Source organism: Clytia hemisphaerica, unplaced genomic scaffold (genome assembly GCF_902728285.1).
Source record: "Clytia hemisphaerica strain Z4C2 unplaced genomic scaffold, Clytia hemisphaerica genome assembly, whole genome shotgun sequence".
Classification (NCBI taxonomy): Eukaryota; Metazoa; Cnidaria; class Hydrozoa; order Leptothecata; family Clytiidae; genus Clytia; species Clytia hemisphaerica.
This window is the reverse complement of record NW_027104354.1, coordinates 117,011-127,178: the sequence shown is the minus strand read 5'-3', so window position 1 is coordinate 127,178 and position 10,168 is coordinate 117,011.

Below are 10,168 nucleotides of genomic sequence, written 5' to 3'. Positions count from 1 at the left end.
GTTACATATAGGAACATGAATAGATGAATAACTGTCCCATCAGGCTGTCGTTACAGACTAACTATTCGTTGATTCATAAGCTTCATTGAGGAAAATCACTCTTTGAATAATTCAAATATTCTAAATTTTAAAAATGACCATTTTACATTTAATGTAATTTTCAATCACAATTCCGATTGCAAAGTGGTAATTTCGAAAAAAAGGATTAGGAAAGATATCTGATTACCCAAATCAATTTTTCTTCATGCTATCGGTGACGCGGATTTTTTTTCCGTCAACGAACGAAGACCTACGCTAGCGGCCGAATACCTTTAAAACTTTAATGTGCGGTTTTCCAGCGGCCGAAGACCTACGCTAACGGCCGAAGACCTACAAATTTAATGTGCGATCAGTTTTCAGCGGCCAAAGACCTACACAAACGGCCGAAGACCTGCAAAACTTAGAAATTTGAGAATCTAAATCTGAGCCAGCGGACGAATGCCTGAAATGTTTAAAAATCAAATTATTCACACCGTCTTGGCTATCAAACTATTAAAGTCTTTGTTTGAAGCGGCCGAATACCTACAAAAGTAATACCCTGAGTATCAGAGGTTAAGTTTTCAAAGAAAGTAGTAACCTCTGAAGACAAATAATAGAAATTTTATCGCGCATGTGTCAATCTAATCACTGTAGAAAAAATCAAAGATGAAGAGCAAATATTACCATATTAATGTCTAGCAGACTGTATCAGTATGCAGTTTACTATTTACGAATTCCCCAGAAACCTCCAAGTGTAGTTGAAATGAGCTTATTTCGAAAGAAATCTTTTACATGATCCCCAAATGTATAACAGTAATTACTAAACTTTTAATTATGGAAATGTCACTTTAATTGAATCGAAATAATAGACAGACTTTATGTTATGATTCTCTATCACTGACTCTTTTTACAAAGCATTGATGACTTTTTGTAAGTTGTGTTCTCAACGACGGGAATAAAAATATCGACTATGACGCTCATCCAAGATCTTGGATGGTCGTCATGGTTACTTTTGTCTTCGCTGATTGCGCGATGAATAGAATCTCGATTCGTCGGCACAGCGTAAATATATGATTTTGAGCTGTGCTTTTCACGGTACAAAAGTAAGGCATCCTTTTGTTCTACATCGGGATGTTAATAGTCGAAATTCCATATATACACCCCTGTCTCTGTGCCCCAGTGGGTGTAAAACATCCAGTGGGGTGGGATGTGAAGAATCTGAAATTCACTGGGGTTCAAGATATTTCCGGAAAAATTGAGTGGGGTGACCAATTTTTGCTTGATTATCACTGGGGCGGAGAAAATCTTTCTGAAAGTTTATTCTGAGGTAGAGTAGCTAGCAGTGCTAGTCAAATGTTAAATTTTAAAATGTAGTGCGGAGTCGTTGTTACACTATCTGACGCTACTGATAGGGAATATAGTTTTCAACTGCGTTGAAACGGTGAGGTATAAGACTTTTAATCATAAAAACACGAAACATCATCCATTACTAACAATATGGCAATATAGCTCGATCAGGAGACGAATCCCGTTTGGGAGACGTCTCCCGAAGGGGAAACAATTTTGCAAGAGCGACATTCATTCAACGTCCATACAACGTCAATCTTGAAGTGAAAAAGGGGGGAAATTGGGGCAAAAGGGGAAGCTAAAAAATGGATCAATGGAAAGATAAATGAATTTTTGCACTTTTGACCGACAAAATTTTAAAATATCCTACTTTGAAAATTTTTCATAAGCTTTTCCAAGCAAGAATATTTTTACGCGAATTCACGCGAATTCACGCGAATATCACCACAGAGTTTGATGCTGGATTGTCTCCCAATCGGGAGACTTTGCCTTACTGACTAGAATTAACTGCATGAATTAAAAGGATTTTGTCATATGCTCATACTTGTATGTTCTATGGATAAAGTAAAAGTGGAGTCTGTAAAAACATTTCTCTGAAAGAAGACTATGAACTTAATTTTAAAATGTAGTTAAGATGTAGTGACTAAGGAGACGCAACCATGGTTTGCGCCGACGGGGAAAATTTTAGATTTTTGACTCTCTTGTGTAGGCTAAAAAAATTTCAACTAAAAAGTCCGTCCAAATATAATTGGCAGTGGAAACAAGACTGCCTGCAGCTTTTGATAGTCAAATATAATTATGGAATTTTTTTTGCTTGTTTCAGAGAATCAAAAGCGCTATATTTGAAATATCAAATCTCCAACTTATTACTAAAAACGGGGGTTATGTTATCTTTTTTTGAACAGTGCAATTAAAAGTTGGAAATTGTTAAGTGTTGGTGCATTGGTATTATTGGTATCATTGATTATTTCGAAACAAAGTGAAATCACAATATAATTGTTTTTATTGAAAAGATAAGCATGAACTTATATTGCCTTTGTTATTCTTAAGCCCGGGGGGGGGGGGGGGGGTCACTCGATTTCGAAACGACGGTATGTGCCGCGCAAAAACTGCTTTTCAAAATCCTACCCTTACAGTGCAGTTAAATATGGCTAAAAAGGTACCCTTTCAGTGCATTTTCTCTTGATTTACCCAGCCCTTATAGTGCACTATATTTCTCAGCTGTTAATCTGCGTGAAAGAAGAAGCTTGGGAAATTTTCGATTTCAAAGAAAAACTGAGAAAATTATTCTTGTCAGCTGTAATTATCAGAAAATAGAAACTTTTTCAAACAAACGAGAAGTAAAAACCTTCCTCTTTAACAATTATTTTAAATTTGTTTTAAAATTCGACCCTTGCAGTGCAATCTCACAGAAACACACCCTTACAGTGCATTTTGGGATGCTGAAAAACCCCACCCTTAAGTGCGGCACATGACGTTGGCCAGATCATATGAGTGACCCCCCCCCGGGTTCTTAAGTCATTAAAGAACTTTACTAATTCCCAAAACACTAAACACAGTTTGGCTATGAGGTCATTAAAGAGATCGTAAAATGTGTTATGATCGAAAAACTGTTTTATCAATCATATCACTACCCCCGTTTTTAGTAATAAGTTGGAGATTTGATAGTTCACAGAAAAGTGCTACTAAGGGGTATTTCGGGTCCCATATCTTCCGAAGGACTTTTCTGTTTGCCTTGAAATTTAACAAACTTCTTAACCTAAGGTTGAACTACCACTGGTGTAAAAATGAACGTTATAGCATAAGTAGAAAAAAAGCTCAATTTTTACAATCGCAAATTTAACCGCTTAAAATCGCGAATTTTTCAACCAAAAATACATTCAAATATAGCGCTTTTGATTCTCTGAAACAAGCAAAAAAATGTCCATAATTATATTTGACTATCAAAAGTTACAGGCATTCTTGTTTCCACTGCCAATTATATCTGGACAGACTTTAATTTATTTATGTTCTATCAAAGTTTTCATGCTTCATTTTTATTTCACCCAGCAGCTTGCATATTCATCAATTTTTCTCTAGTCATCAAGCCTACCTGAAGGTCCTCATTATTTTTGCTTCTGATTTACGATCTTGAATGATTAAAAAACGGAAAAACGTTTTGCTCTTGCCTTTTTATTAAAGATAAGGAGTTTCATACATATCGGGTATATTCTAGACCATCTGTTTAGATCATAACTTGCTACTACTTTTGACGACGCGGCGATATGGAAAATTTATGCAGTTTTCATTGCGAGCGAAGCGAGCAAAAAAATTGAGCCTTTTTGTGCATTTCGTTAATTCAAAAAGTTGATTCCATAAGAGAAGGGAAGATTCTAGTGGTGTGAACCTTTGGGTACGTCAAAATCATAAAATTTTGAGTGGGTATGTGCGGATTCTTCGTATCTTTCAATGGGGTCATTTTCAGTTATAGCATCCAGTGGGGTGAGTGATTTATCTACTGGGGTGAAAAAATGAGCGATTTTTGGGAATATTTTTCACTGGGGTGACGGGTGGGGTGGATCCCACTGGGTCACAGAGGCAGGGGTGTATACATTGAATAAATGTGAAAGTTAACATTATAACTGTGGGGGAGTGCACTGTAAAATTCGAACGTTCGAACGTTCGATGTTGTGTTTTTCTTTCTGCGAAGTAACAAATCAAGTCTTTCTTGTTGTATTGCTAGAGCTGAAAACATGTGCTCCAAACTTTTAACAATGGTGAGTACCCTTTTTTGTAGCATAACATTTTATTGGAAATTCATTTTATCCATATCATAGTACATCACGTTGATCCGATTAGATCGAGAGTGCACTTACTTTTTTGCACGATTACTGCACTCTTCTCAGAAGCAGCCACCGACCTAAAATTTGCAAATATCTGTTCTGATTTGCCAGCTGGAAGAATTTCCACGAAATTAAGAACAGTTCCTCGTTTTCCAGGCGAGAAATTTTTACTTCAGAACAGTTATATTTTTCCAGCTAGGAGGTAAAAAAACTTTCAGAACAGATACTAAATTACCAGGCGATTGATTTTACGCGAGTTAACTGTTCTTATCTACCAGGGCTGACAAAATCTTATAAGAACAGATCGCTAAATTCCAGCTTGACATTGAAGGACTTTTAAGAACAGAAACTTAATTTCCAGCTAACAGTTCGAACAGATCCACAATTTCCAGATGTTTTGTAGAACAGATGGAGAATTTTCAGCTGCCACTCCAGGCAACCACATTCAGGACTTTTTTTAAATTCCCTCAGAACAGATAGGAAATTCTTAGACACGTTATTTATAAATATAAGATATCAGACTACTTTTTCATAAGAACAGATCATATTTTTCCAGCTGGTCCCAATCTTCAGTAGAACAGATCATATTTTTCCAGCTGGTCCCAATCTTCAGTAGAACAGACCATATTTTTCCAGCTGGTCCCAATCTTCAGTAGAACAGACCACTTTTTTCCAGCAGACTCTTTTCTTTAGTTCGGTAAGAACAGACCGCCATATCCAGCTGGAACGTGCCTTCAGAACAGATATTTTGAAGTCCTCCTTCGGTGGATGCTTTCGTCTTCTTGGTGGTGTTGGGGTTTTATGAGAATTTGTTACCACATATGGTTTACACGTTTTTTTTTTTTATTAGAACACCTAAAATTTGGCTGAGCCTGGATGTGCTTATTTTTTTAGCAATTTTCAGCCTAGAATGTTCTTAAATGCGTTCTTAATTTTTCAGACTACTCTAAATCGACAATATGATACAAAATAAAGAGCACTTAAATTTGGCAAAATTTGGACAATATTTGACTCTCGACTTTTGAAGATCCACCCCTAAATTCGGTTAAAACTGCTTAAAAAGAGGAAAAAATTGTAGTTTCTTGTCATTTTTTTCCAAACTGAGGCTGGGCATGTTCTTAAGATGTTCTTAATTTTTCGACGAATTTCAGCATATATGTTCTTATAAACTAGGTTCTAATAAAAAAAAAACGTGTATCTTTGTTCACATTAAATGTCGTGTTTAGAATATCCGTAAAAAAATTAATCCTATTCAAGAAATCTGTAGGAAGACACAATCAGAGCAGAGGAGTCGCAATCTAGAATTTCTTTTGATGTAATGTTGATGCAAAAGCAAACCCAATAACAACTGAAGACATTTTTGGTCGAAATGAAAATCTTTCCTTGCTTTTTACCAACATTAGCAAGAACTGAAATAGTTGAATTTTAAATTTAATGAAGTGCATTTAGAACTGAAAATTTTCTCAAGTAATCATAGAGCCTATTATTATGAGTAACGAAAGAAAAGTATATAAGAAAGAAAATATTTAACATTTTATCTAACAATGTTACGAGTGATTAATCATGATGAAAATGTACGAAGACATAAGAATTGAATGGCACTCTTTCGTACCAAATTTGGTAAACCCACTTTTTTGCCCAAAAATTTCCAAAAAGTCTCAAAACCTTATTATTTCACTAGGGAAGATGGAAACGCTCCACTGGTACTTTATACTAGCCATAATTTTCATTAAAGTGCCACCGCAGAAGAACGATCAAATAAGTTGTTGAATTTGCAAAGAAATGTTACTGATAGCCGTTACTTCTGTTAGAATGGCATCTCATCTGAAGCAAAATTTAGTCTACAAATATTAGCAATTTGTGTCTATATCTCATAGATATCTTCTTATAGAGATAAGGTAAAGTTATTTATCTGTTTTTTTTTTTTCATCTCTTTTATTAGTACTAGTAATCGTATAGTTTGGAGTGCAATTAACGATTAATCACGAGTAACAAAGGAGAAAATAATAATTTACACGAGTCCGAAGGACGAGTGCAAATTATGGTATTTTCTCCTTTGTTACGAGTATATATTTTTGTTTTCATTAAAAAGAAGTCACTTCAATGCAAAATCACCTTGTGTTTTTATAATAAAGAAGTTTCTGTACTGCTAAACAGGGCTTTGGCAATAAAGGGAGCAAAAGTGTCCCCCCGCCGAAGAGTGCAAAAAGTGGTAATAGTGCAATTAACGATTAATCGCACTCCTCTAAACCAATCAAATTCGAGTAATTTTGCACGACTGACGATTACCGAAATAATGGTATATAATGGTTTATTAAATATCATACTAAACACTAAATACTACTGTACTAAACTGCCATTTTACTGTACAGGGTGTCCCTAATTAAAGTATCGAGTTTGAACATGCGATTGAGTAGAAAAGTTTGTGTGTGTTATCGCTAAAATATAAGAACGTTCTCCATCACACAGGCTTATTACAAAAGGTAGTGACGACGTATAAATTAATCGTAATGACAAAGAAAAAAGAGGGAGAGCTTAAAATACAATTTTATGAACACGCACATAAAACTTTCTACTCATAGTTGTGTTTCGACTCGATACTTTAATTAGGGACACCCTGTAGTAATCAAACGACAAGTTTTTGAAAGGATAAAAATTTCTAATTTGCGTTTCTCAAAGCGGTTAATAACTACTTGTGGTTTAAATAGGGAATTTCCCAACAAAAAAGGAATTTCCCTTAATTCGACTCCCTGAGGTAATAAAAAAAGAGGATCAGGTTGACATTACAGGGCCCATGGGCACCAAGCCTATCAGTGAGAGTGACTGATACGCTTGGCGCCCAAAGGTAAATTTACTGACCGAAAGTAGACCCCGCCTAATTCTCCACCCAGTTTCATTGATACGCTTCGCATCCAAAACGCGTTAGAACCTAGACCCTTCACTGATACGCTTCGCACCCAAAACATCTTAGAACCACACCCTTCCACTGATACGCTTCGCACCCAAAACGCGTTAGAACCTAGACCCTTCCACTGATACGCTTCGCACCCAAAACACGTTAGAACCTAGACCCTTCCACTGATACGCTTCGCACCCTAAACGCGTTAGAACCTAGACCCTTCACTGATACGCTTCGCACCCAAAACACCTTAGAACCACACCCTTCCACTGATACGCTTCGCACCCAAAACGCGTTAGAACCTAGACCCTTCACTGATACGCTTCGCACCCAAAACACCTTAGAACCACACCCTTCCACTGATACGCTTCGCACCCAAAACGCGTTAGAACCTAGACCCTTCACTGATACGCTTCGCACCCAAAAACACCTTAAACCAACCCTTCCACTGATACGCTTCGCACCCAAAACGCGTTAGAACCTAGACCCTTCCACTGATACGCTTCGCACCCAAAACACGTTAGAGCCTAGACCCTTCCACTGATACGCTTCGCACCCTAAACGCGTTAGAACCTAGACCCTTCACTGATACGCTTCGCACCCAAAACGCGTTAGAACCTAGACCCTTCACTGATACGCTTCGCACCCAAAACACCTTAGAACCACACCCTTCCACTGATACGCTTCGCACCCAAAACGCGTTAGAACCTAGACCCTTCACTGATACGCTTCGCACCCAAAACACCTTAGAACCACACCCTTCCAAGAACGCTTCGCACCCAAAACGCGTTAGAACCTAGACCCTTCCACTGATACGCTTCGCACCCAAAACACGTTAGAACCTAGACCCTTCCACTGATACGCTTCGCACCCAAAACGCGTTAGAACCTAGACCCTTCACTGATACGCTTCGCACCCAAAACACCTTAGAACCACACCCTTCCACTGATACGCTTCGCACCCAAAACGCGTTAGAACCTAGACCCTTCCACTGATACGCTTCGCACCCAAAACACGTTAGAACCTAGACCCTTCCACTGATACGCTTCGCACCCAAAACGCGTTAGAACCTAGACCCTTCACTGATACGCTTCGCACCCAAAACACCTTAGAACCACACCCTTCCACTGATACGCTTCGCACCCAAAACGCGTTAGAACCTAGACCCTTCACTGATACGCTTCGCACCCAAAACACCTTAGAACCACACCCTTCCACTGATACGCTTCGCACCAAAACGCGTTAGAACCTAGACCCTTCACTGATACGCTTCGCACCCAAAACACCTTAGAACCACACCCTTCCACTAATACGCTTCGCACCCAAAACGCGTTAGAACCTAGATCCTTCACTGATACGCTTCGCACCTATAACGCGTAAGAACCACACCCTTCCACTGATACGCTTCGCACCCAAAACGCGTTAGAACCACACCCTTCCACTCATACGCTTCGCACCCAAAACGCGTTAGAACCTAGATCCTTCACTGATACGCTTCGCACCCATAACGCGTAAGAACCTAGATCCTTCACTGATACGCTTCGCACCCATAACGCGTAAGAACCACACCCTTCCACTGATACGCTTCGCACCCAAAACACCTTAGAACCACACCCTTCCACTAATACGCTTCGCACCCAAAACGCGTTAGAACCTAGATCCTTCACTGATACGCTTTTCACCCATAACGCGTAAGAACCACACCCTTCCACTGATACGCCTCGCACCCAAAACGCAATAGAACCACACCCTTCCACTGAGTGCATCGCCTAGCGAGGGAAAAGAAAAGTTTTCGATGTGAAGGTTCTAATCATTTCTCTAAAAGTTCAGTGTGTAAAGGACCATCAAATAAAACCTGGAATAGGGATAGTAATAATACAGACTTTATATTCAAGGGGAGGAAAGCGAGATAGGAGCTTTTTTCTTGGGGGAAGTGACAAGATCAACGAACAGCAATCAGAACAGATATCAAGTCGCAATGAAGATAGAGAAGACAAATTCTAAAATCAAAGTAAATAGAGTTACTTTGACCAAAATCAAAATGAAGATCGACACTGCCGCAGAGTTTCAGTTACACTTTTAAGAAACATGAGGCTCAGAATGTCTAAAAACTAAGAAACATCTAAGAAACATGCTGAGGCTGAGAATGAGAAAATAACATTTTTTAATTCGTTTTTTTTAAGAACCTTCCAATCCAGCCTTTCATAAGGCTGATTATGTCAAAAAGTTTAGAAACATGTAAGAAACATTTAAAGCTCAAAAGGCTGATTTCTTAAGAAACATTGAGGCTGCTTGGTAAAACTAGTTTTAAAAAAAAACAAACGTGTATTGGAAAAAAAAAACATATTTTTCTTTATTTGGAATCCAGCTGAAAAATTTGAGTAAACTTGATCGAAAGTTAGTTGGACCTGATAAGCATAGATTTAAATGACACGGGTGTTCTGTTACGAGCCTGAATTGGGAAAAAGTCAATGTTTGAAGTGATATATGTCTGTGACCAACACCAAGTACCCACTCCACTACTGGGACAACCAGGAATTGAAACTATGGAGCTTGTTACAATCATATCAGGAATCAACTTGGTAGAAGACCAAAAGTAGAACAAAAATAAAATTATAAACAGTGAGAATGACTTTGTAAAATATTATAAAGAGATTTTGGGGGTCTAGGGCAAGTGAAAGGAGGGCTATTTCACATTGATGTCGACGAATCAGCCACACCATTCCACATTATCTGCACCGAGATAAGTTCAAAGTCCGTTACTGGAACCATTGCGAATGGAGATTGATCGCATGCTGCAGATGGGAGTTATCGAAAAAGTAGAACAACCAACAGACTAGTGTCATCCAATAGAAGAAGAAATCATGATAATGATGGTAGATTGAAAAAACTTTTAGGACGAATGAAGGACAACAGAGTTACTTTAAATGCTGACAAATGTGAATTTAGCAAGGACAGAGTAGAGTTTTTGGAATTTGCTATATTATCAGAAGGAGAAAAGCCACTAAACGAACGTGTAAAATCAATAAGCCTTTTCCCCAACCCACAAAATGTTACAGAGCTTAGACGCTTCCTAGGAATG